The sequence below is a fragment of the Bos grunniens genome, chromosome 15 (assembly GCF_055505025.1).
Source record: "Bos grunniens cultivar Pamir isolate PY7600 chromosome 15, Bosgru_T2T1.0, whole genome shotgun sequence".
Taxonomy (NCBI): domain Eukaryota; kingdom Metazoa; phylum Chordata; class Mammalia; order Artiodactyla; family Bovidae; genus Bos; species Bos grunniens.
The window spans coordinates 10,661,774-10,689,175 of NC_141179.1; the positions used below are offsets into that span (position 1 = coordinate 10,661,774).

Sequence of the window (27,402 nt, forward strand, 5' to 3'; positions counted from 1 at the left end):
CCATTTCTTTCAAATTCCTATATGGCATTCATTATTTTATAGTATGGAGAACTTTAAACAACAATACATGGTTGGAGAGTAATGTATTACGCTTTTCTAAAGAGATAGATCTCACTTCTAGGTTACTATGACATCGGCAAGATTATTACCATCTAGTCTGAGTGAAATTTTAACTTTAGAAAGTAGTTATATACAGTTATTTTTTTTTTCCCCCAAGAAAAACTTTTTACCCCAGGGAGATCTATAGTAATCAAAATTACACCAGATTTATCAATTCCAGTAGCTTCATTGCTGTCTTCTTCAAACAATACTGTTTATACTAGAATCTCAGGCATTTAAGAGATGAACTTTACAAAAAGTAGCAAATATGTTGCACCTCCTTAGTTTTTTAATACAATTATATATGGTTTCTTTGGAACAGACACTATTGATGAACTTATATCAAGCAATTTTCCCGGTGCTATTTTAAATTTATTAATGAATTAAGAATTTATCACTTTAAAGTATTTTTAAGGTTTAATATACTTAATGCATTTCCTGGTATTGCATTGAGCATTGGACATTAATCGACATTTAATGAATTTATAATCGAAAGTAATGACAACACAATTTCAATGTTAAGAAAGACCTTGTCTAAAGCAACCGCTGGTAAGTTCAATAGGTTTGCCATGCAGGCAGTGTAGATGTAAGTGATTTGATTATTGGAACAGAGGAGACATCACTACTTAGTGCTTCATCACATAATAACCATATTTATGTCAAGATGTCTATTCAATTAGGTTATGACAAAAATGCAAAACAGTTCTTGGGATGTCTTCATTGAAAGCCAACTAGCAATCTCAATAGGATCCATCACCAAACCCTCCAACAGTATAGAGTCAAAATCAATGTTTTAACCTGTCATATGACAAACTCAGAAATAACCCTTCTCAGGATTCAATGTTTATTATAATCCATTTAAATGTAGTGACTGGATAAAAAGTGGCCTCTATTTATGATTTTCTATTTTTCTTTAGATTGTTCAAACTGACAGATTTGTAATGTTTCTTGAGAAACATGAGAGGGCAGAAGGCTTCCCTGATAGCTCAGTTGGTAAAGAATCTGCCTGCAATGTAGGAGACCCTGGTTCTCTGGGTCAGGAAGATCTGCTGGAGAAGGGATAAACTACTCACTCCAGTATTCTGGCCCGGAAAATGCCATGGTCTGTATAGTCCATGGGGTGGCAAAGAGTCAGACACGACTAAGTGATTTTTTAAAATTTACTTATGATTTTTCTATTTTTGTTTAGATTGTTCATAAAGAACATGTTTGCAATGTTCCTTTACAAACATGAGAGGAAATTTTAGCTTTATAAAAATCTGAACAGAGAATAAATATACCATGGTGGAATGAGTGTGAAATCTCCTATCTGGGTTTAAATCCCAGATTCTCACATGTTAGATATAAGATATTAGATAAATTTTTGCCTCAGTTTCCTCACTGTTAAAAGGGGAATAATAAAAGTCCTTACTTAAGATAATAATCTAGATTTTAACAACATAATCCTATTAAAGAATTCAGACTATCTCTGGCATACAGCTTGTGTTTGGTGAGTTACGACTCTTATTACATATATTAAATTTGTAAGCACTCCATCTAAATATTGCATTTTGCCTTTTTTTGCCAAAATATACCAATTTGTTAGATGATCACACCTATTTTATTCTTGTATATCAGCTACAGTACTAGATGCCTACACCTATCAGCAAGGTCTTGCCCACATCAATTTTCAAATCCATGAAATACAGAAGGAAATAGTAGGATTCTATCCTCTTATTTGCAGTAAAATAAAGGAATGTGATTATCATAAACTGTGTTTTTAATGATACATCATACTTAAAATTCTCCAAGCCAGGCTTCAGCAATATGTGAACCGTGAACTTCCTGATGTTTAAGCTGGTTTTAGAAAAGGCAGAGGAACCAGAGATCAAATTGCCAACATCTGCTGGATCATCAAAAAAGCAAGAGAGTTCCAGAAAAGCATCTGTTTCTGCTTTACTGACTATGCCAAATCCTTTGACTGTGTGGATCACAATAAACTGTGGAAAATTCTGAAAGAGATGGGAATACCAGACCACCTGATTTGCCTCTTGAGAAATTTGTATACAGGTCAGGAAGCAACAGTTAGAACTGGACATGGAACAACAGACTGGTTCCAAATAGGAAAAGGAGTACATCAAGGCTGTATATTGTCACCCTGTTCATTTAACTTATATGCAGAGCATTGGACTAGAAGAAACACAAGCTGGAATCAAGATTGCCAGGAGAAATATCAATAATCTCAGATACACAGATGACACCACCTTTATGGCAGAAAGTGAAAAGGAACTAAAAAGCCTCTTGATGAAAGTGAAAGTGGAGAGTGAAAAAGTGGGCTTAAAGCTCAACATTCAGAAAACGAAGGTCACGACATCCGGTCCCATCACTTCATGGGAAATAGATGGGGAAACAGTGGAAACAGCATCAGACTTTATTTTTCTGGGGTCCAAAATCACTGCAGATGGTGACTGCAGCCATGAAATTAAAAGGTTCTTACTCCTTGGAAGGAAAGTTATGACCAACCTAGATAGCATATTCAAAAGCAGAGACATTACTTTGCCAACAAGGGTTCGTCTAGTCAAGGCTATGGTTTTTCCTGTGGTCATGTATGGGTGTGAGAGTTGGACTGTGAAGAAGACTGGGCGCTGAAGAATTGATGCCTCTGAACTGTGGTGTTGGAGAAGACTCTTGACAGTCCCTTGGATTGCAAGGAGATCCAACCAGTCCATTCTGAAGGAGATCAGCCCTGGGATTTCTTTGGAAGGAATGATGCTAAAGCTGAAACTCCAGTACTTTGGTCACCTCATGCGAAGAGTTGACTCATTGGAAAAGACTCTAATGCTGGGAGGGATTGGGGGCAAGAGCAGGAGGGGACAACAGAGGATGAGATGGTTGGATGGCATCACTGACTGGATGGACGAGAGTCTGAGTGAACTCCGGGAGTTGGTGATGGACAGGGAGGCCTGGCGTGCTGTGATTCATGGGGTCGCAAAGAGTCGGACACGACTGAGTGACTGATCTGATCTGATCTGATAGTTCGGAGTAAGTTCTTTAAATGCACATATCTGGTTAATGATATTTATTCCTTGCAAAATTCAATTTTACAAATGAAAAAATCAAATCACAAAACTGAAACAAACCGTGTTTCTAAATTAAGAATGGAGTCAAAATGTGTATCTCAATTTTCTAAGTCTAAATCTCTTGCTTTGTTGTTGTTGTTACATTGTGTCTTCTCCCTACTTTTAACATTCATTATGATAATAAATGTTAATAATTTCTTAAAAGTATCCAAGGAAGTTTCAAAGATTTTTTTTTTTTTTTTAAATTTTATGTTATAGAGGAGTTGAGGCGAAGTGAGTGAAAATGAAAGTCGCTCCGTTTTGTCCAGCTCTTTGCGACCTCATGGGCTGTCCATGGAATTCTCCAGGCCAGAATACAACCCAGGCATCGAACCCAGGTCTCTCGCATTGCAAGCAGATTCTATACCGGTTGAGCCACAAGGGAAACCTAAGAACACTGGCGTGGGTAGCCTATCCCTTCTCCAAGGGATCTTCCCGACCCAGGAATCGAACCGGGGTCTCCCGCATTGCAGGCAGATTCTTATAACAACTGAGTTATCAGGGAGTTGAAGGCACATGCAGAATTCCATATGAGTATTTGACTACACTATTTTGACTTTCTAACTTTTCAATATTTAGTAAAGATATAAACTTCTACCAAGATAAATTCTCAAGCAAAGTGTCTAATACTTTTTCAGCCAAAAATTAAGTTGCAAATCAACAGCATGTATTAATATTGTTATTATAACCTGTTGATTTACATATTTTTGTATCAAGTAAATAAAGAGACTAGCCCATAATTAGCAATTATTTCTGCTTTTGCCAACTGTTGGTTTCTGTTGTTGTGGTACTTAACCTCTCTGAGTACTGTTTATACTCAGAGAAAACCAACTCATTCATTAAAAAAAAAAAAATCAGATTAGGGTGGTTTGTCTTTCCTAGCATTTCTATGCTAAGGCTCATTTCATAAAGATATTTTAAAAATACACTGATTCCACACTTGAGTTTACTATTTGGGAGCTGTTGCATTATTCTACCATAATCACCCTGCACATTTGGAAACATTTATATGGGCATTCCTAGCTTCAATTTTTGGAGAAGGCAATGGCAAGCCATTCCAGTACTCTTGCCTAGAAAATCCCATGGATGGAGGAGGCTGGTAGGCTGCAGTCCATGGGGTCGCTACGAGTCGGACACGACTGAGTGACTGCACCTTCACTTTTCACTTTCACGCAATGGAGAAGGCAATGGCAACCCACTCCAGTGTTCTTGCCTGGAGAATCCCAGAGACAGCAGAGCCTGGTGGGCTGCCATCTATGGGGTTGGACACGACTGAAGCGATTTAGCAGCAGCAGCAGCTTCAATTTTGATATCATGGCTACATTACAGAACTTGTGAGTGGTGCTACTTGCACTGCAATTCTCTTTAATGATGGTGTCTGCCCTGTGACAATATAAAAAGTTCCCTTCTGTCATTAATCTGTAAACTTCTAGTACTGAGGCCAACTTCATCATATAGTCAGTATGACAATTCTCCAAGAACCTGCTGGATTACAGCCATTGCCTTATTGCCATTGTCAGTTATTACACAATTAGATGAAATTATGTGTGGGTAGGGTAATTCAGACCTTTCAACATTCATAATGATGATGAACAACTCTAGTTCTTATTGCATTACCTGCTTTGGCTAACAGCACAAAATGTGTTCACTGGATACCAACCAATGCTCCAGTTAAATCTATGATATGAAGATACGATCTTAGATCTCATCTTTCTTAATAGGTGGAATCAAGTAAACTCATATTTAACCCAACTTCTGGAACTTAATGGACAATTAATTTTGGCTCAACTAATCAGGTTTATGATGTAAGGTGACATAAGCTCCTATCATTTCATTTAATGTCACTTAAGGTGATATTCTAGAAATAACACAGCCCCAGGTCCTTGTAGATAATTAGGTTTCAACGGTCATAATTGTGCTCTCCAGAAGACACTGGGAAGTGTCTGAAGACATTTTTGATTGTCATCATGTGTGCAGTGGGGGTGCTACAGTGAGTAAAGGTTGAGGATGCTGATAAAGATCCTGCAACACATAGAACAGTCCTTTCATCCCCTCCAACAATTATCTGACTCAAGATGTTAACAGTGCTAAAGGTGATAATCCTGACTTTTGTTGTTTAGTCACTAAGTTGTGTCTCTTTGCGAGTCCATGGACTGTATCCAACCAGGCTCCTCTGTTCATGGAATTCTGAACAAGAATTCTGGAATGGGTTGCTATTTCCTCCTCAAAGAATCTTCTTAACCCAGGGAGTGAACTCATTTCTCCTGCTTTGCAGGCAGATTCTTTACCACTGAACCACTTGGGAAGCCTGATTCTGACTTTAGGTGACAAAAATCTGAATTTCAACTAATGCCCTTCAGGAGAATATAGTTAGAATACTATAAAGTTGTTTTCTGGTCTCCCCTCTTCATATAGTCCATAAATGCTGGTACAGTGAAAATTTAAATTACAGAAGTGTGGAAAAGGATATAATATACAGTATAAGAATATATTTCAGGAAAAGAAGTCTTAAGCACCTTTCCTCTAGAGTTAATGGCAGACAGAAACATTCAAAAATACAGCAACACTAAAAATACAACTATTTTAAATTTAAGCCTGTGTTTGAAACAATAAGAACTTGGGTGTATGTAGTTTGACAGTGATGTCAATAATTTTTGCATGCACCGTTCTGTATTAGAACTGTAGCAAAATAACACTATTTTTTTTTCAATTTTATTTTTTTTTAATTTTATTTTATTTTTAAACTTTACATAATTGTATTAGTTTTGCCAAATATCAAAATGAATCCGCCACAGGTATACATGTGCTCCCCATCCTGAACCCTCCTCCCTCCTCCCTCCCCATACCATCCCTCTGGGTTGTCCCAGTGCACTAGCCCCAAGCATCCAGTATCGTGCATTGAACCTGGACTGGCATCTCGTTTCATACATGATATTTTACATGTTTCAATGCCATTCTCCCAAATCTTCCCACCCTATCCCTCTCCCACAGAGTCCATAAGACTGTTCCATACATCAGTGTCTCTTTTGCTGTCTCATACACAGGGTTATTGTTACCATCTTTCTAAATTCCATATATATGCATTAGTATACTGTATTGGTGCTTTTCCTTCTGTCTTACTTCACTCTGTATAATAGGCTCCAGTTTCATCCACCTCATTAGAACTGATTCAAATGTATTCTTTTTAATGGCTGAGTAATACTCCATTGTGTATATGTACCACTGCTTTCTTATCCATTCATCTGCTGATGGACATCTAGGTTTCTTCCATGTCCTGGCTATTATAAACAGTGCTGCGATGAACATTGGGGTACACGTGTCTCTTTCCCTTCTGGTTTCCTCAGTGTGTATGCCCAGCAGTGGGATTACTGGATCATAAGGCAGTTCTATTTCCAGTTTTTTAAGGAATCTCCACACTGTTCTCCATAGTGGCTGTACTAGTTTGCATTCCCACCAACAGTGTAAGAGGGTTCCCTTTTCTCCACACCCTCTCCAACATTTATTATTTGTAGACTTTTGGATCGCAGCCATTCTGACTGGTGAAAATAACACTATTTTTGATAATCAATTTTCAAATTTGTTTTTTCCATAAAGACTTTGTCAAAAGTTATTAAGGAATCTGACTTTAGATTCCAACTAATCAATCACTCAATAGTACTTTTCTAAGTGGGACCAAAGTGCCTATCACTGTCTTTTCATTACTCTAAAAGCCTGTTCTGGCTATAAGGAATCTAGTTCACTCAAAAGGAAGGAGAAAAGCACTTGAGTGTCATACCTCTAAGTCTTGTTAAGTTGCCAGAGCCTGTAGTTCTTTATTTATGTTTTGCCTAAGAAACACTGTGGGTACTTTTTTCATATTCCTGGACCTGAGCAAGAAAGAGCCTGATTTAGTAGGTGTAGAATAAGATACAAAAGTAGGCATTAAAAAAAAAAATTTTTTTTTTTGGTGATTTCATGCTGATAATTTCAAACCATAGTTTCAGAGATTCAACTCTAAATTCACAAGCTACTTGTGAGAAACTGAATAGGAAGAGTCATGCAGGTCAAAAATTTTAAAGACTTGTGAACAATACATTGTTATTACTTTATAACAATAATTTATTGATTCAACAATTGTTGAAAGCAATTTATCTGCCACAAGTAGTCTAGGCACTGGGGATATGGTTATGAATAAAACAAACAAACAAAAAAATAATCTGCTCTGATGGAGCTTACATTCCAGTGGAGAAAACAGAGAATGAATTACTAACATATGGAAGAGAAAATTAATAGTTTTCTTCAGATGCATATTTTGGGATGATTTATTAGTAAACTCTAGAACATTTAAGAATTTCTTTCCTTTGAAATATGTTTCTTCTCCACATCTCTCTCCATAGACCCACAATTCTATCAGTCAATTTTTAAAAATATTAATTAATATCAAATTAAAAGGCTAATGTTTACTTGAAAGCAGTACTATATCTGACTCTTATATGAGGTTGTTTCCATTTGTCACACTGTAACTAAAAGTAACAATCTTGGAAAATCTTTCTGACATTTATTTTCCACTTGTAAAAACCTACTGCATGTTTTATTTTTGCTGCCTTTATACCTCTCTCTTAGAATTACATACATTCTTATAATTATATTTTTGGTGTGGTATAATGAGATGTTATCACCTTATTACCTAACAAGACTCAATTTTTTTAAGTTCTCTGATTTGAAGGACAAAGAGAAACTATAATATGTGTTTATGTGTGTGTACGTGTTTTGTTTGTTGTTGTTGTTGTTTGTTTTTCTGATTCAACTATCTAGTGCAATAAATTTGGAGAATTTGAGAAGCATTCCAGTCAATAAAACAAAACAAACAAACAAAAAAAAAAACCACTGAAAATTTAAGAAATGTAGAATACAAAGTTTAAATCTATTTATTTACCACAGATTTTCTTATAGCTTTTATCATGATTGTGAATTCTAATCCTCAAAGACAAGACAAAATAAGCAGTGTTATCTAAACATACTCAATCGTGGATTCCTTTTCATTGAGCTTACAAAAGGACCATATGCTGTGAAAAAGTGATTAAGAACACAGGGAAATATGGAAAATATTTTTTAAATCTGAAAAGCCAAATTAAAAAATATGTTATATACACACACAGACACAAACAAGTATAATTATATAATTATATGGCAGGAATCTCATTAAGTGTGAAAAGGTTAAGCAGAAATACTCCCTTTCTATTTTATCTTAAAATTTAGTGATTTTAGTGTTTGCATTTCAATCTAAAGAAGAAATAATTTTGAGATTATTTCCTAATCATTGTCACTCTTCTCTCTCAGGAGAACACAGAAGAGTTCATTAGACATTAGACACACATCAAGACATTAGAGATAATTGTATCAAAAGAAAGAATACAATAAAAGGCAGGAGTAGTCAGAATAGAGAACATCAAATATTTTGTTGGAAAATATGTAAATTTGGACTGGTATAGAATACACTGGGAGAAGAATAGACTGGTAGAATAGACTGGAATAAGCACACAATCCACAGAAATAAATACCTAAAGGTACATGCAGAAAGATTCTCTGAACACACACATTAGTAAGTATGGAAATAGATCTTAAAATAAAAATAAAGGTTTAAAAATGAGTTAATTTCACTACTAATGGGTTATGATTAAATGAAATAGATGATCCATTAAAAAAAAAATCCTCTAAATCTGGGATTGTGTATATTTATACACTGACTTGCTGCAGGAAAGATTTAGAGTAACTACTAATTTAAGACCATTTTAAATTATAAAATTCTTATTTATGATTTCTTTGCTGCATATTTAATTTTTAAGCAGTGAAAAATACAAAATTCTTACACTGATATAATATTTGTTTGGTTACCAGGCCAAATCCTATCATAAAATAAATCTCAACCCAAACAGAAGTCACCCCTTAGTCACACCAGTCAAGGATTTTGGGTTTTGTTTTATTTTGTTTTTAATCTGCCCACTGTGGCAGATGATCTAGGTCATAATTTCAATGATTATTATTCTTAATAGTATGTGTTTTTATGCTTAAATTGAATGTAATAAACTTCAGGTAGTTCTCATTCAATGGGTTCAGTTCTATCAGTTCACAAAGCATCTTATCTTCATAAACTTTTACTTTCATTTATTAATTCAAAAAATACTAAATGTTTACGTGCTTCTATCATATTACAATTCAAAGTGTCTATCTAGGTATCATTGTACATTTCCTTGCATTTTTTTAGTACCACCTGGGGACAGAGAACCCTGGAGTGCTGTAGTCCATGGGGTCTCAGAGTTAGATAGAGACCGAACAACACTACCACCTGGTCCTTGCATTAGGACCCCAGTGTCAAGTTAGCAAAGCAAGGTTTTCAACACCTTTCAAAACACTGTCTCAGTGAAACTGTTCCATTACAGAATATTACAGAGTCAGCATGCATTGAACCTCAGTTAATTTATTTATGGCTCAGTCACTCCAGATCCCATTGAGAATTTATTTTTACCATATAAAATGATAAAAAATTAGTTACTTGGTGATCTTATCCTGACTTATTTTAGAAATAGTAATGTGTATGCATGCATGTGTGTCACATACGTGTAAGCACAGAGAAATTAATCATTATAAACAACAATTAATGACAAAAATATTAAATCAAAAAAGTCAAGCATTCTGGTATTATATTTGTGCTGGATAATACAAAATAATATTATAGATGCAATGATAAATAATACTTATGATAGTGATCCTTAGATATTAAGAAAATGCAAGCTGCTTCCTTTTTCATGACTGCTCAAATACTTATTTCCTTGTGGGAAATCCATTGTGCCAGGTCACTAAGAAGTATCATTTGGCTGGGCAAAAAACAAAGAAACCTTCTTCTTATACACAGCTTTCGAGTGCTGCCAAAGTGTAAGAAAAATGTAGAGCAAAAGTTCAAGGAATGTGATCAGAAAAGTCAGAAAAGGGATAAAAGCTGATATATGAAAAAGAAAATTCAAAAATGCAGTAGAAAATGAAGGCATGAAGGTACAGAAGCATCCATTTTAAGCTGTGTTAAAATATTAATTAGAATTTTATCTGTTATATTAACTTATCAAATGTCTCTTCTCTTGATAATGGTGCAAAAACAAATTATTTTTCCTACATTTTTCTTTATGTCCAGATAGAAGAAAAACAGAAAAGCATAGTTATACATACAGAAAAAGAAAAAGTAATATAGTGGATTCTCAAACGTTAGCTCCATCGGAATCATCTAGTATGATTCTTAAGTTTCTGGGCCCTGCCCCCCAAATTTCTTTTACAATAGGTCTGGGGTAGTGCTTGACAATTTTAATTTCTAATTTTATTAAGTTTCTCATTTTTAAATTTCAATATCTATCAGGTCCTTAGATCACGCTGATTCATTCCTAGGTACTTAGAGAATCACTGATAAAACACATGAACTATTTTCAGGAATTTCTAAAGATGCTAATGGAAACCTTAGCATGGAAAATTTCTTCTCTCCAGTACTTTTACTTGACATTATAAAACTATAATGCAATTCTTAAGGTAGCACGGACAGGTTTCATGGAAGATAATTTTTCCATAGACTTGGGTGGTGATGGTTTCAGAATGATTCAAGTACATTACATTTTATTTTGCACTTTATTTCTATTATTATTACATCAGCTCCACCTCAGATCATCAGGCAGTAGACCAGATGGGGGGATCTCTGCTATAAGTGATAAACAAGAAGTTATAAGATACCTAAGTAAAATACATTTTCAGTATATTTGCATCAATATTTTTTCAGGAAACTATAACAACAGTTGACCAATGGATTTGAAGTGGCATATTTTTTTGGCATGGAGCCCACCCACAGAAGCTGATCATTCATGTTGTCATTTATAGTATGTTACAACCATTACAAAAATGCACATATTATAAGTTGTCTTGTTCAGTGTTTAGAATAAGAATCCAAAACAATGATACAACTTTTCAGATACATTTAGAGATCCAAAAGTTGCAGGATCCCAGATTCTTTCCTCTTTGACCAGGGCAAAGATGGAGGAGAAGGAGGAAGAGAAGGAAGAGGAGGAGGAGGAGGAGGGAAGGAAGAAGAGACTTGTTTCACAGCATTAAGGTCTAAGTCAGCCCTGAAAAAGTCCTATATGTTGTGGAAGTAGGTAAATGTTTTCTTATGTATCCAAGCTTGGTTATGGCACAGCAAGCCATATATAATAAGCAAGAACCTTATTATACTCTTTGGATAGAGCAAGGGGAATACAGACAGGACTAACCTACAGGATCAGAAAGTGCCTGCTTAAGTCGCTCAGTCGTGTCCGACTCTTTGTGATGCCATGGACTGTAGCCTACCAGGCTCCTCCCTCCATGGGATTCTCCAGGCAAGAGAACTGGAGTGAGTTGCCATTTCCTTCTCCAGGGGATCTTCCCAACCCAGGGATCAAACCCGGGTCTCCTGCATTCCAGGCAGACGCTTTAACCTCTGAGCTACCAGGGAAGCCCCAAATAATAAGCAAGAATCTCATTATACTCTTTGGATAGAGCAGGGGAATACAGACAGGACTAACCTACAGGATCAGAAAGTGTCTGCTTCCTTTAATTCCTTCCTAGTGTTTACTCTTCCTTGTACATATTTAATTATTTTTTCTCATTCTTTTCTTAATGTTTTTCCTAAGACCTTGGTTGCAAAGTTCAGTGGGATTTACCCTAGTCAAAAACTGAGAATCCTCAAACTGTTTGACATGAAGTTTTTACCATGTAAAAGAATGAGCATTTGAAATAGTAATAGAAAAATGATTTTTTTAAAATATATGATATGTGAGCTTTAGTTTGTGACCTAAGATTCACAATACCTACCATACTATATTTTTTGTGCATCTGGAACAAGGGCTACTAAAATATTATTATGACTAGGTGTAGATTCTTCAAAAATACATGAATAAAATATTAAAATAGGATGAGTCAACGTTTAACTTTTTTTCTAAATTCTCTAATGTGACTCTTCATGGCTTCTAGTCCCATCTGAGCTGTCATAACATTGATAAATCTCTACATGAGCTCTATGAAAAGAGATGAGTGGTTATGGGATGTGAACAAGTATACTACTGTCTTTGAAAAGCCACAGTTGGTTTACAGAATCACTCTCCCATAGTCATTCTCCATCCCTCAACAATCTTAAAAGCAATTCATATAGGAAAATGGAGGTCACTTAATATGTGGGAGACAATATGACTATATTAGAAAATGTCCCATTAAATTGGATTAAGAACTAAAGCTTTTTAAATCATTGATCCATAATAAAACCAACTTGCATAAACATTATCATTCAAAACTCATACAATGAAATCAGAAAATAATTTAATACTTTTTCATTCAATAATTAAACCTGATAAGTTTAAATTTAATTTAATCTCTTAAAATATTATCAGAAACTAAGCTTTACACTGTTTCAGTTCCATTACTTTATAAAATTTCACACCTCCCTGGTTAATGAATTTTTATTTTAAAAATCATATATTTTATTAATCAGTTACATGGTTAAACATTATTATACAGTAGTTTTCTTACACTGTTGTTTATAATTAATTAAAATTGGAAATAAGCCAAGTGAAGAGTATATAAGAATAGAGAAATGAATTACTACATAAACCTATGATGAAATATAGAGTCAACAAATATTATAGCAGGAGTTAGGGTTATATGTAGTTTTAACTTACCTCATTACTTTTCTGCATTTGTCAAGATCTCAATAGTCACAAAAATTAGAAATAATTTTCTTATCAATATGTTTATAAATTTAAGAATATACTTGTCACACCCTTACGTTAATCAGAGCATGACAGAATTTTACTCATTCTAAAGGACATTTCTTTGACAACTGTATAAAGTTCTCTTGAGATGCAGATCATACACTTTATCTAGATAGAATACACTTATAATCAATTGTAGCATTTCCAAGAAACATAGTATCATTTATCCAGAAACTGAAAAATTGAAAGAACTAGCATAGTACCAAGACCATTATAAACTGTTTCATTTGTCAAGTTAGGTGACCTTCCAAAATCACCAGTGCTTCCAAAATGTATAATGTTATAAAATATTCATTTAACAAAGCCATAATGAATTTCTTGGGCTTCCCAGGTGGCTCATTCTTGCTCAGAAATTCCCATGGACAGAAAAGCCTGGTGGGCTGCAGTCCATGGGGTCATAAAAGAATCAGACACAACTGAGGATGCATGCACAATCAATTTCTCAAACTAAAATGATTTCAAAAAATATTTCTTAATTAAAAACATTCAAGGTTCCTGAAGGCATGTTTCAGACTCAGCAATGGTAGATCCTTTTGGAACATAATTTAAGAATGAATCTGGTAATTGAGACTGCACAGACTCAGACTCCAACTCATATCTGGAAAATTATAATCCTCCTCATTTAAGAACCAAAGTCAAGTGTTCCTTTTTTTTTTTTTAATTGTAAACAGAATTCAGTAACTTTCTAAGGCATTTGACTATTCCCACTACAAGACATTCAGCCAAACAGTCCTGCAGGGGAGATTGCTTTTTGCCTCCATGTGGACTCATGAGACGTATTTAAATTTGCTCCTCTTTTTTAGACCCATATGCATGATCCCATGTAGACAGATGTGTAAAATGATTTATCCGATTTTCCAAAGACATTGTATTCTATTGATATTGAACATGATACATATTACTGTATAATTTCCCTACACAAATTACTTTAGAAGTCACACTTTCCAACATAAAATTGCAACTATTTTGAAAATTATATAACAAATGATTTCAATCTTATACAGTTACTCTACATAGAAAGCCACTATTCAGTGTACCACTTAAGGAAGCTTCCCAGGTGGCACTAGTGGTTAATAAGCCACCTCACAATGCAGGAGACATAGAGATATGAGTTTAATTCTTGGATGGGGAAGATCCCCAACAGGAGGGCATGGCAATCCACTCCAGTATTCTTACTTGGAAAATCTCATGGACAGAGAAGCCTGGTGGACTTAGTTCATGGGGTTTCACACGGTCATACAACTAAAGCAACTTAGCAAAGCACAGCATCACTTTAGAAAAAAATGCATCATGAACAAAGCAACAATTTACAGCTGCTACTTACTTTTTCTTGGCCTTAATTATATAGATGGTAGCCAGTAATGAGAAAGATGACAGGAAATTTTAAATATGATTACATTTTTTTGCTTATATAGATTGATCCCATGACTTTTACATGATCTATTTTAAAAATTAAATCATTTCTATAATCGTATACTAATTTTAAGATTCTGATAAAATATCTGGCACCTACTAGGCACTCTGTAATTTAGACTATGGTAAGTGAAAGTTTCTCAGTCCTGTCTGACTCTTTGGGACTCCATGGACTTCCTCAGGCCAGAATACTGGAGTGGGTAGCGTTTCCCTTCTCCAGGGGATCTTCCCAACCCAGGGATCAAACTCACATCTGCCGCATTGCAGAGTCTTTACCAGCTGAGGCACAAGGGAAGCCCAAGAATAGTGGAGTGGGTAGCTTATGTCTTCTCCAGGGGATCTTCCTGACACAGGAATAGAACTGGGGTCTTCTGCATTGCAGGCAGATTCTTTACCAACTGAGCTATGGGGGAAACTCCGGACTATGGTGAACCTCTAAATTATTCAAGAACAAATGAATTTTTAAGCAAATGTACTTATGATAATTAGTTATGTATTTTCTAATGTATTTCTAACAGTATAGAATTCCAGTTTTGCCTATTTGAATTAAAGAATTAAATAAAATATTTAGGAAAGAGATCAAAATGGTGGACTGCAGGATATATAACTCAATCTCATCTTTCCCACAAACACAACAAAAATACATATGCATATGGAATAACTGTCACAGAAAACTAACAAGAAACTAATGGAAAGACTCCAGTATAATGAAGGCTGAAAAAAAGAAATCAGGCAGGAAGGGAAGATAAGTGATTAGGTCAAGACCTGTGCCCTAGGGAGATGACTCAGGGGAAAGGGAGATTACATGGAGACCCTCCCTGGGAGTAGGTGGTTCAAAGCACATATTGGGAACTCCAATCCTGGTGCCTAACACAGGGGAGACAAGCCCCTTTGCTGGTTGGAGGGGTGGTGAGACTACCAGGAGGGCAGTGGCAAGCAGGGACTTTGCTTAGGACAAGCTTGTGAATGCCTGCTTATTCTTAAGTGGGGTGGACAGGTGCACTGAAACTGCAGGTAGCTGGTTTCCTGAGCTCGCCTCAGCATGCCCAGCCTAAGCTGAGAAATTGGTCCAGCCCCATATACTTTTTTGGAGAAGGCAATGGCACCCCACTCCAGTACTCTTGCCTGGAAAATCCCATGGGCGGAGGAGCCTGGTAGGCCGCAGTCCATGGGGTCGCTAAGAGTCGGACACGACTGAGCAACTTCACTTTCACTTTTCACTTTCATGCATTGGAGAAGGAAATGGCAACCCACTCCAGTGTTCTTGCCTGGAGAATCCCAAGGATGGGGGAGCCTGGTGGGCTGCCGTCTATGGGGTCGCACAGAGTCAGACATTACTGAAGCGACTTAGCAGTAGCACATACTTTTCGCAGTTCTACAATGGAAGGAGGGCTAAAAGAACAGGGAACAACCTTGTCTGAGAGACACAGCAGCAAATAGCCCCAAAGGGACATCTAAGCAGGGCAGCAGCAGGCATTAACAACACTTGACACATAAGGAGCCCTAAACTCTTCTGTGACCAGATTGCCAGAGCTCTTGAAGCAGCACTCAGCAAGAACCTGCACAGACTCCTCTTCCTACAGAAACTGCTCCCCTTCAGGGCAAGAGTGCTGGTGTCAAAAGAGGGGAGAACAGACACTTAAGGAAACAGAGCCAGCTCAGAACTTATCCTCAGGGCTTCTGCTCTGGGGACCTTCCTCAACTAGGGACCTTTTAAACCAGGGACCTACCCTCATCCCAATAAGATGGTGAAGAGCACTGAGTGGAAATAAAGTCCCAGCTCATACCTTGCTCCAGCCTTTATCTCCTCCTCCAGCCCTACCTCCTACTAATGGGATACCTGCCAGGGCAAACTAAAGAAAGACATGACCCATGTTCATGTCAAATCCAGCTCTCTCACCAAAGTGACTGGGCACATGCAGACTGTATAGAGAGACACCTGCATATAAGTACTACTTCTCAAGAACAGAATAGGAAACTGTTTCATCTAATTTCAAAGGGACAAAGAGAGTTAAGAAAAATGAGAAAACAGAAGAATTTATCTCAAAAAAGAGCGAAAGAAAGCACCTGAAAAACAAAACCAAAAAAAAAAAAAAAAAAGGGGGGGGGTGGTGGGTGGGAAATAAACAATTAAGAAAGACTTAAAGGTATTTGTTAAAAGAATGCTAACTGAATTAGGGAAAAGGGTAGATGAAAACAGTGAGAATTTTAACAAAGAACTAGGAAATATATTTTAAAAAAGAACTAGTCAACTGAAGAATACAATAACTGAAATTAAAAACTAAATAGAATGGATTAATGGCAAATTAGGTGATATAGAAGAGTGCACAGGTGATCTAGAAGACAGAATAATCAAAATCACTTGATCAGAACAGCAAAAAGAAAACCCAATTTTAAAAGGGAAAACAGTTTAAGAGACTTCTGTGATATCATGAAGTTTTGCAAGACTCATGTTATAGGGGTCCCAGAAGGAGAATAGACATAGAAGTAGGTCAAAATATAAGAAAGAAAATGTATTGAAGAAATTATGGCTGAAAACTTTCCATACCTGAAGAATAAAACAGATATCAAGGTATAAGATGCACCAAAAAAGATGAACCCCAACAGACTCATACCAAAATACATAATAATTAAAATGGAAAAAGTTAAAGAGAAAATTTTAAACTTTGTAGGAGAAAAACAAAAAGTCATATAGAATGGAACCTACTATCAGCTGATTTTTCTACAGAAAATTTGCAGGTCAGAATAAATAGCACAATTTATTCAAAGCACTAAAAGGATAAGCAACCCAGGATACTCTCCCAACAAGATTACTAGTTAGAATAGAAGAAGAGATGAAAAACTTCTCACACAAGCAAAAATTTAAAAAGTATACCAATACTAAAATTAAAAGTGTTACTCGCACGGTTTGTCCAACTCTTTGCAACCCCATGAACTGTAGCACATTAGACTACTTTGTCCATGGAATTCTCCAAATAAGAACACTGGAGTGTATTGTCAATCCCTGTTCCAGGGGATCTTCCTGACCCAGGAATCAAATTCTGGCCTCCTGTATTGCAGGCAGATTCTTTATCATCTGAGCCACCAGGAAAGCACACCAATAGCACAACATAGCTAAAGACATACATTTGAATCAGTTCTAATGAGGTGGATGAAACTGGAGCCTATTATACAGAGTGAAGTAAGCCAGAAAGATAAACACCAATACAGTATACTAACTGATATATATGAAATTTAGAAAGATGGTAATGATAACCCTGTATGCAAGACAGCAAAAGAGACACAGATGTACAGAACAGTCTTTTGGACTCTGTGGCAGAGGGAGAGGGTGGGATGATTTGGGGGAATGGCATTGAAACATGTAAAATATCACATGAAAAATGAATTGCCAGTCCAGGTTCAATACAGCATCCTTGGGGCTGGTGCACTGGGATGACCCAGAGAGATGGTACAGGGAGGGAGGTGGGAGGGGGGGTTCAGGATAGGGAACACATGTATGCCCATGGCAAATTCATGTTGATGTGTGACAGAACCAATACAATATTGTATAGTAATTAGCCTCCAATTAAAATAAATAAATTTAAAAAAGACATAATCAGACTGAAAGTGAAGGATGGATAAAAGATGTTCATAGAAACAGAAACAAGATGATGAAAATAGCTAGACTCATGTCACACAATACAGACTGAAAAACAAGTCCTGTAACAAAAGACAAAGAAAGTCATTATATAACAATAAAGGTATAACACAAGAAGATAATATTGTACTTGTTAACATTTGTGTAACCAATAACCTGTCTATGTGTAAGTGCTTGATTGTGTCTGACTCTGCAATCCCATGGACAACAGCCCACCAGGCTCCTCTGTCCATGGAATATTTCAGTCAAGAATACTGGAGTGGGTTCCACTTCCTCCTCCAGGGAACCTCATATCTGCTGCATCTCCTGCATTGTAAGTGGATTATTTACCACCAAACCATTGTGGAAGCCAATGTACCCAATATAGGAGCACCTAAATATGTAAAATAATATTAAATGATATAAAAAGAAAACAATAAATTAATAATAATAAAGGATTTAAAACCCAATTCACATCAAGAAACACACCATACAGAGAGAAATGAATAAGGTGAGTGGTCTTAAATAACACAATAGAACAGTTGAACTTAAAAAAAAAAAAAAAAAAATTTACAGGAAATTTCATCCCAAAACAGTACAAAGCACATTCTTTTCAAGTACAGATAGAACATTCTCCAGAATATATCACGTTAGTAGGCCAAAATCTGTAAGTTTAAGAAAGTAGAGATTACATCAAGCATTATTTCTGAACACAAGTATGAAAGAAGAAATTAGTTAAAGAAACAATAGAGAAAAGCACAAACAGAGAGTAAATAGCATGTTACTTCAAAAAGAAAGAAATAAAAAGTGTTGGTGAAGAAATTGAAGAAATAAGAAAATACTACAAGCCAAATAAACATAGAAACAAAACATCCAAGATCTATGAGACACAACAAAGATGGTTTTAAAAGGGAAGATTATAGCAATACAGATTTTTATTAAGAAATTAGAAAAATGTCAAATACAAAACCTATTCTTCCATTTTAAAGAATTAGAAAAATAAGAATAAAGAAATTCCAAAGTCAGCAGAAGGAAGAAAATGATAAAGATAAGAGAGGAAATAAAAAAGAGACAAATATGTAGAAGATGAATGAAACCAAGAGCCAGCTGTCCTAATGAAGTGGATGAATCTCGATTCTACTGAACAGAGTGAAGGAAGTCAGAAAGAGAAAGACAAATATTGCATATTAACACATATGCATGGACTCTAGAAAGATGGTACTAACAAATCTATCCACAGGGCAGTGATGGAGATGCAGACATAGAGAACAGACTTGCAGATGCAGTGGGGAAGAAGAGGGTTGGATGGACTGAGAGAGTAGAACGGAAACATACACATTCAGTTCAGTTCAGTCACTCAGTCGTGTCCGACTCTGTGACCCCATGAATCGCAGCACGCCAGCCCTCCCTGTCCATCACCAACACCCGGAGTTCACTCAGACTCATATCCGTTGAGTCAGTGATGCCATCCAGCCATCTCATCCTCTGTTGTCCCCTTCTCCTCCTGCCCCCAATCCCTCCCAGCATCAGAGTCTTTTCCAATGAGTCAACTCTTCGCATGAGGTGGCCAAAGTATTGGAGTTTCAGCCTCAACATCAGTCCTTCCAATGAATACCCAGGACTGATCTCCTTTAGAATGGACTGGTTGGATCTCCTTGCAGTGCAAGACATACACATTACCACATGTAAAACAAATGGTTGACTCACGGAGCTCAACCCAGTGCTCTGTGATAACCTAGAGGAGTGGGATGAGGTGGGAGATGGGAGGGAGGTTCCAGAGGGAGGGGACGCATGCATACCTGTGGCTGATTCTTGTTGATGTATGGCATAAATTAGCACAATATTGTAAAGCAATTATCCTCAATAATTTTATTTTCAAAAAAGATAAAAAATGGATAAAGCTTCAGGAAGGCACATCAAAAAGTAAACAGAGAGGGCCCAAATAAAATAAAAAATGAAAGAGCAGAAATAGTAACCAATACTAGTGAAGTGAAGTCACTCAGTCGTGTCCTACTCTTTGCGACCCCATGGACTGTAGCCCACCAGGTTCCTCTGTCCATGGGATTTACTAGGCAAGAATACTGGAATGGGTTGCCATTTCCTTCTAGATACAAAAAATAAAATAAAATAAAATAAGATAATACTATGAATAGTTATATGCCAATAATTTAGACAAGCTAAAAGAAACAGACACATTTCTAGACAGAATCACTAAGAAATAGAAATCTGAACACATCAATCACTGGTAGAGAAAATGAATCTGTAATAAAAAGAAAAACACCCAGGATTTCTCTGCAGTCCAGTGATTAAGAATCCACCTGACAATGCAGGGACACAGGTTCAATCCTTGGTCCAGGGAGATTCAACATGCTGAGGGATAACTAAGCCTGTAAGTTGAAACTACTGAACTTGTGTGCCACAGCTACTAAAGCCTGTGTACTGTAATGCCTGAATATCACAATGAAAAATAGTCTCCATTCACCTCATCTAGAGAAAGCCTACATGCAGCAGCGAAAATCCAGCAAAGAAAAAAAAAAAAAAAAGAATAAATAAATAAAGCTCATTATAAAAAGAAAACACCTAAAAAACAAAACTTGAGAACTAGTTGGTTTCACTGTGGAGTTGTGCAAAACATATAAAGAAGATCTAACTTGTATCTCTTTTCAAACTAGTCCAAAAAGTTGAAGAAGATGGAACACTTCAGTTCATTGTACTAGGCCACCATTAGCAAAATCCAGACAGACACTACAAAATAAATAAATAAAATTGTAAGCCAATAGCTCTGATGAATATAGAGGCAGAAATTCTCAACAAATTATTAACAAACTAAATCCAGTTCAGTTCAGTTCAGTCGCTCAGTCATGTCCGACTCTTTGAGACCCCATGAATCGCAGAACGCCAGGTCTCACTGTCCATCACCATCTCCCGGAGTTCACTCAAACTCATGTCCATCGAGTCAGTCATGCCACCCAGCCATCTCATCCTCTGTCATCCCTTTTTCCTCCTGCCCCCAATCCCTCCCAGCATCAGAGTCTTTTCCAACCATATATTAAAAAAATATAGTACACCTTGATCAAGTGGGATTTTTTCCAGGGAGACAGAATGGTTTAATGTTTGTAAATCAAATAACATGATATTAACATTAACAAAAGCAAGAATTAAAATTGCATGACTGACTCAACAGAGACAGAAAAAGCATTTGACAAAACTCAACATCTATTAATGATACAAACTTTCATTAACGTTGTTAGAAATGAAATATATTTCACATAATAAAGGCCACTATGACTCACCAATAGGTAACATCATTCTCAATGATGAAAAACTGAAAGCCTTCCTCTAAATCTAAGAACAAGACATGGATGCCCATCATTACACTCTTATTTTATAGAATTAGAAGTCCCAGTCACAGTAATCAGAAAGGAAAAAGAAATTAAAGCCATTCAAATAGGAAGGGAAGATGTAAAACTGTCACTACTTACAGGTGATATATTTTATAAAGAAAACCCTAAAGTCTCCATCCACAAACCATTTGAACTAATAAATGAATTCGGTAAAGTTGTGGGATTTAATATTAATAAAAAGAAGTCCATTGCTTTTATCTAATCATGAACTATAATAAAGAGAAAGCAAGAAACCAATTTCATTTAAAATCACATCAAAAGAATAAAATATCTAGGAATAAACTTAACTAAACAGGCAAAAGAGTTATATTCTGAAAACTATAAAATGTTGAAAACAGAGTTTGAAAGTGATACAAAATGTAAAAATATCATGTGTTCATGGACTGGAAGAATCAATACTGCTAAAATGGCCAGATTACCTAAAGTACTCTACAGATTTAATGTAATGCCTATCAAAATACTCATGACATTTTCCACAGAACTAAAAAAAAATTATTCTAAAATTTGTAGAGAGCTACAAAAGTCACCAAACTGCCAAAGCAATCTTGAAAAAATGAACAAAGCTGGGGATATCATGCCTTCTGACTTCAGACTGTATTACTAAGTTACAGATATAGAAAAAAGTATGGCACTGACACACAGACAAATACACAGACCAATGGAACAGAATAGAGTGTCCAGAAATAAACCCACATACCTATGGTCAATTAATCTACAAAGAAGGAGGTAAGAACATACAATGGACATTCTCTTCAATAAGTGGTGCTGAGAAAACTGGACAACAAGATGTAAAACAATAATATTAGAATATTTCCTCATACTATACACACATATAATCTTAAAACAGATTAAATACTTAAATGTAAGAACAGAAACCAGAAAATTCCTAGAAGAAAACATAGGCAGAACACTCTCTGGCATAAGTCATAGCAGCATTTTTTTGGATCTGTCTGTTAAGGAAAAATAAACCCTAAAATTAACAGATGAAACAATTAAATTTGAGCTTCTGGACATTAAAGAAATAATCAGCAAGAGGAAAAAAAAAACTACTCAATGTGAGAAAATATTTTCAAATAATAAGACCGACAAGATGTTGATATCTAAAATATATAAACTGCTCATAAAATTCAGTATCCAAAAACAACCTAATAATTAAATATGGGCAGAAGACACAAATATACATTTTTACAAAGATTTACAGATTGTAACAGGCACAGGAAAAGATGCTCAACATCATTAATCAAAAGAAATGAAGATCAAAACAACAATGTGATATCACCTCACAGCTGTCAGAATGGCTATTATTAAAATGTCTACAAATGAATGATGGTGAAGATATGATGAAAATGGAACCCTCCTACATGGCTTCCCTGGTGGCTCAGATGGTAAAGCATCCACCCGCAATGCGGGAGACCCAGGTTCAATCCCTGGGTTGGGAAGATGCCCTGGAGAAGGAAATGGCAACCCACTCCAGTACTCTTGCCTGGAAAATTCCATGGACTGAGGAGCCTGGTAGGCTACAGTCCCTCAGGTCGCAAAGAGTCGGACACGACTGAGCGACTTCACTTCTTTTTCTTCTTACACTGTTGGTGGGAATGTAAATTAGGTCAGCCACTATGGAAAAGAACACGGAAGTTCCTCAAAAAACTAAAAATAAAACTACCATATGATGCAGAAATCCCTCTCCTGGTTACATGTCCAGAATAAAAAAAAAAAAAAAAAGAAAAACACTAATTGTAAAAGACACGTACAACCCAATGTTCATAGAAGGATAGCAGCAATATTTATAATGGTCAAGACATGGAAGAATGCAGTGTCCTTCAACAGATGAATGGATTGAAGAAAATATGATACACACACACACACTGGAGAAGGGTATGGCTACCCATTCCAATATTCTTGCCTGGAGAATCTCATGGACAGAGGAGTCTGGAAGCCTAAAGTCCATGGAGTCATACAGAGTCTGACATGACTGAAGCAACTTAGCACAAAAGCACACACACAGACACACACATATGGCATTATACACACAAACACACATTCACAGAATGGAATACTACTCAGCCACAAAAAGAATGAAATTATGTCATTTGCAACACTGTGGATGGACCTAGACAGTATTATGCTTAGTAAAATATGCCTGACATAGAAAGACAGATACTCTTATTTTATCACTTACATGTGGAATTAAAAAAAAAAATGATTGCACATATCAAAACAAAAACAGGTTCACATACACAGAAAACAAACAAGTGTTTATCAATGAGGGGAGGAAAAGAAGGTGTACAATAGGGGTATAGGATTAACAGATACAAATTACTATGTGTAAAACACATAAGAAACAAGGATATATTGTGCAGCACATAGAAATACAGCCAGTTTTGATAATAATATTAAGTGGAGTATAACCTATTAAATATTTAATTATACAAATTAACTTCCATTATTAAATATTGCATATTAAAGCAACAATGAATTTCTAAAATCTATATTTATATAGCCCAATTATCATGAAACTTTTTTGTGTTAGTAAGACTTTAGAATAGATGCTCTAAAATATTGATAATAGTATATGTTTTTAATTTGTTTCTGGAAGGCAGGGACTCTATATATTTACAGGTCCTAAAATGTAAATAACTTTTGATTGAGCATTTTCAGGTTTAATGATGGATTTAAGGAAAAACATTAGATAAGTTAATAAAAAAAATTATTTACTAGTATGTCTGCAGCAGCATTATACTTAGGACAGATAATTTGAAAATAATGTGAATATCATTAAGCATCATTATAACAGATAGCTATTATGCCATTAAATATCACATTAATATTGCATATTAATGATATGGATCAATATTCCCAATAATTGACAATAAAAACATCCACGATAACTGTCAAGTAAAAATGCACACTGCAAGAGTGTATTCAGAAGATACTGCCAAATACAGTGTTTGGTATTGACAGAAAAAAACGAAAAGGCCATATTCCATATTACAACAGTGGTGCATTTGTACATAGTTTAATATAAAAAGTAGTAGTAGCATTATTCAGAGAAGGCAATGGCACCCCACTCCAGTACTCTTGCCTGGAAAATCCCACGGGGGAAGGGGCCTGGTAGGCTGTAGTCCATGGGGTCGCTAAGAGTCGGACACAACTGAGCGACTTCACTTTCACTTTTCACTTTCATGCATTGGAGAAGGAAATGGCAATCCACTCCAGTATTCTTGCCTGGAGAATTCCAGGGACGGGGGAGCCTGGTAGGCTGCCGTCTATGGAGTCGCATAGAGTTGGACACGACTGAAGTGACTTAGCAGTAGCAGCAGCAGCAGTAGCATTATTATTAATTGATATTCTAAAGAACATTTTATTTCCCAGGGATTAACCTAAGCATATATGGATCCTGTCATTTAATAATCCTCACACAATCTTTATAAGTAAGATATTATTTTTATATCTATTTTACCAATGAGGAGACTAAGGTTTGGAGAAAATAAATAATTTCTCTACAATTGTAGATACAGAAAGCAGTTGAGTGAGAATTTGGCCTAATCTAACAGATTATTTTTGCTGTGTGTGTGTGTGTGTGTGTGTGTGTGTGTGTGTGTGTGTTTGGTATGGAGACAGGGAATCCTAAGTTTTGTAAATCTTGTTTAAAAAATGCTCAAAATTGATATTTTTAAAAAAATCTAGAAGGCTTCTCAATCTTCATAGTGTTTTTTTTTTTTTTTTTTTAACTATGTGATAAAGCTCTTGCATACACTGGTAAATGTTCTCTTGAGACAGAGAACCAAAAATTATACCTCTTGATATTTGGAATCATCAATTCAAAGGACATGAGTTTGTGCAAATTCCAAGTGGCAGTGATGGACAAGGAAGCTTAGCATGCTGTAGTCCATGGGGTTTCAGAATTGGACACGACTTGGCAACTAAACAACAGTATTTGCAATTGCTATGATTTTATTATCTCAAATTAGATGGCCTGAACCAACAACTAAATAGGGTTTATTTAGTTACACAGCATCTAGAAATATTGGCATCTAAGAAACATTGAAATGACATGCCTAGAGGAAAAGAAAAGAGGAAAGGAAAGTACTGGAGAACAGAATAAGGGAAGAAAGAAGGAACCCACAGTAGTGATAAAGGAAAAGAAAAAAGAACGGAACAAGCAGAGAAAGAAGGACCAGTGTTCTCCAATACACAAATTATTAAACCAAATTAACTCACATCATTACTCTGGGGATTTTCAGCATTATTGTGAACTGTATATCATGAAATATTGGTGCACAATGCTGGGTGCTCCATTACAGAGAATGTATTTTACTCATAGCAAATATCTTTTTCTGACTATATTTTTTTTTCCATAATAAAAGCATATTGATTACTCCATAATGGTGGAGTCTATACTGTTCATTTAATTCTGCACTGGAACAGTTTCATATCTATTTTAAAATAAAAAATAAAGACTGTCATGTCCCATGATGGGAAGTTCCTTTTGATTCACCCCAAAGGCCAGATTCAGTCACTTTCTGTTAGTGCAATTAATTAAACAATCTCAGTTCAGTTGTCCTCTAAAACAAAGGAGTCCAAACTTTATTCAAGCAAATTCCACTGGCATTCCAGATATTTTCCTTGCTCAATTAACTCATAAGACTCGTTCAAAATTCAACAAAGATAAAACCTATTAAGAGATTATAATTCAAAGGGAAAACGTCACTCTTTGAAATAGTTTGAAGTATTCTTAGATTTAACGAGATCTCGACAAACCAATGTATTCAGACTATAGTGTATTGATGGCTGCCATAAGAAATGCCTATTATAAGGTATCATCAAGGACACTCTTCACTATTATTACAGACTTTTCTGTACATAATTCAAGAATAATATAATTAATTTTCCTGGGAACATGGTAATTTTTATGTTTTAAGTTATAGGGATACTAAATTATGAAACTGATATATATTTTTTTTATTTTCCCTCAGCAACTACATAACTTTGGTTTACATATGTGGCTCATCAATGAATAGATTTCAAAAGTTGACATGTAAAATAAAGTATATACATTTAGCCTCATGTATGATTACCTTTTATATATAATCTTTAATGTTTTTATTTCTTTTGCTTATTTTTTCACTCATCTTTCACCTCCATTTTCATATATACTAAAGTTTCATTTATGTGCTCTCTTCGGCTTCCTCATTTTTTATATCTTGTAAGCAAGACTGCACTGGAGAAGGAAATGGCAATCCGCTCCAGTATTCTTGCCTGGGAAATCCCATGGAGAGAGGAGCTCATGGGATACAGTCCATGGGGTCACAAAAGAGTCAGACACAACTCAGCGACAAAAACACAACAATGTAATACCACACGAGACAATGATTGAATAAATAAATCAAACACTTTACTAAACCATTAAAGGTGAGTTAATATCTGATTATACATATATGTGGGAACTACTAAAACAATTTTAGTTTTCTTGGTTTTCAAAAAATGGGTTACTTTTGTTTGTTTTATATAAAAAAAGGCATACCTCAGAAAACCATTTCATCTGGCTTTAAAGTCACTTTAAAAGTGTCTGTAGATCAGAGACTGCAATGCAATTCTTTGTTTTCCCATGAAGTGGTCATGGCAAGCTGAGCAGTTGCTCAGAACTGTTGTTGTTGATGATGGTGTTGCTTATTCATGTAATACTACCTTTGTTACTTCAGCCTATTTAACATATGATTGTCTATTAGGCAGAAAAATCCAGCGGTAGTGGAATGAAAATATAATTATTATCCTGTTCACTTACCCTAGAATAGTTATTGAGTGATGGAAGCAACAAACTCACAAAACAAATAATCCAGTCATGCAATAGGAAGTGATAGAGATGTATACAGGATTAAAGGTAGAACTACATAAGTAAGTGAGTGGGCTTCCCTTGTGGCTCAGCTGATAAAGAATCTGCCTGCAATGTGGGAGAC

The 27,402-nt window shown here is 35.7% G+C and overlaps 1 protein-coding gene across 1 annotated transcript in view; it reads right to left on the reverse strand.

The window, feature by feature from the left end:
* Positions 1-27,402, reverse strand: part of CNTN5 (contactin 5) — a 1,678,169-nt gene that overhangs the window by 1,391,210 nt on the left and 259,557 nt on the right. The window lies entirely within an intron of this gene.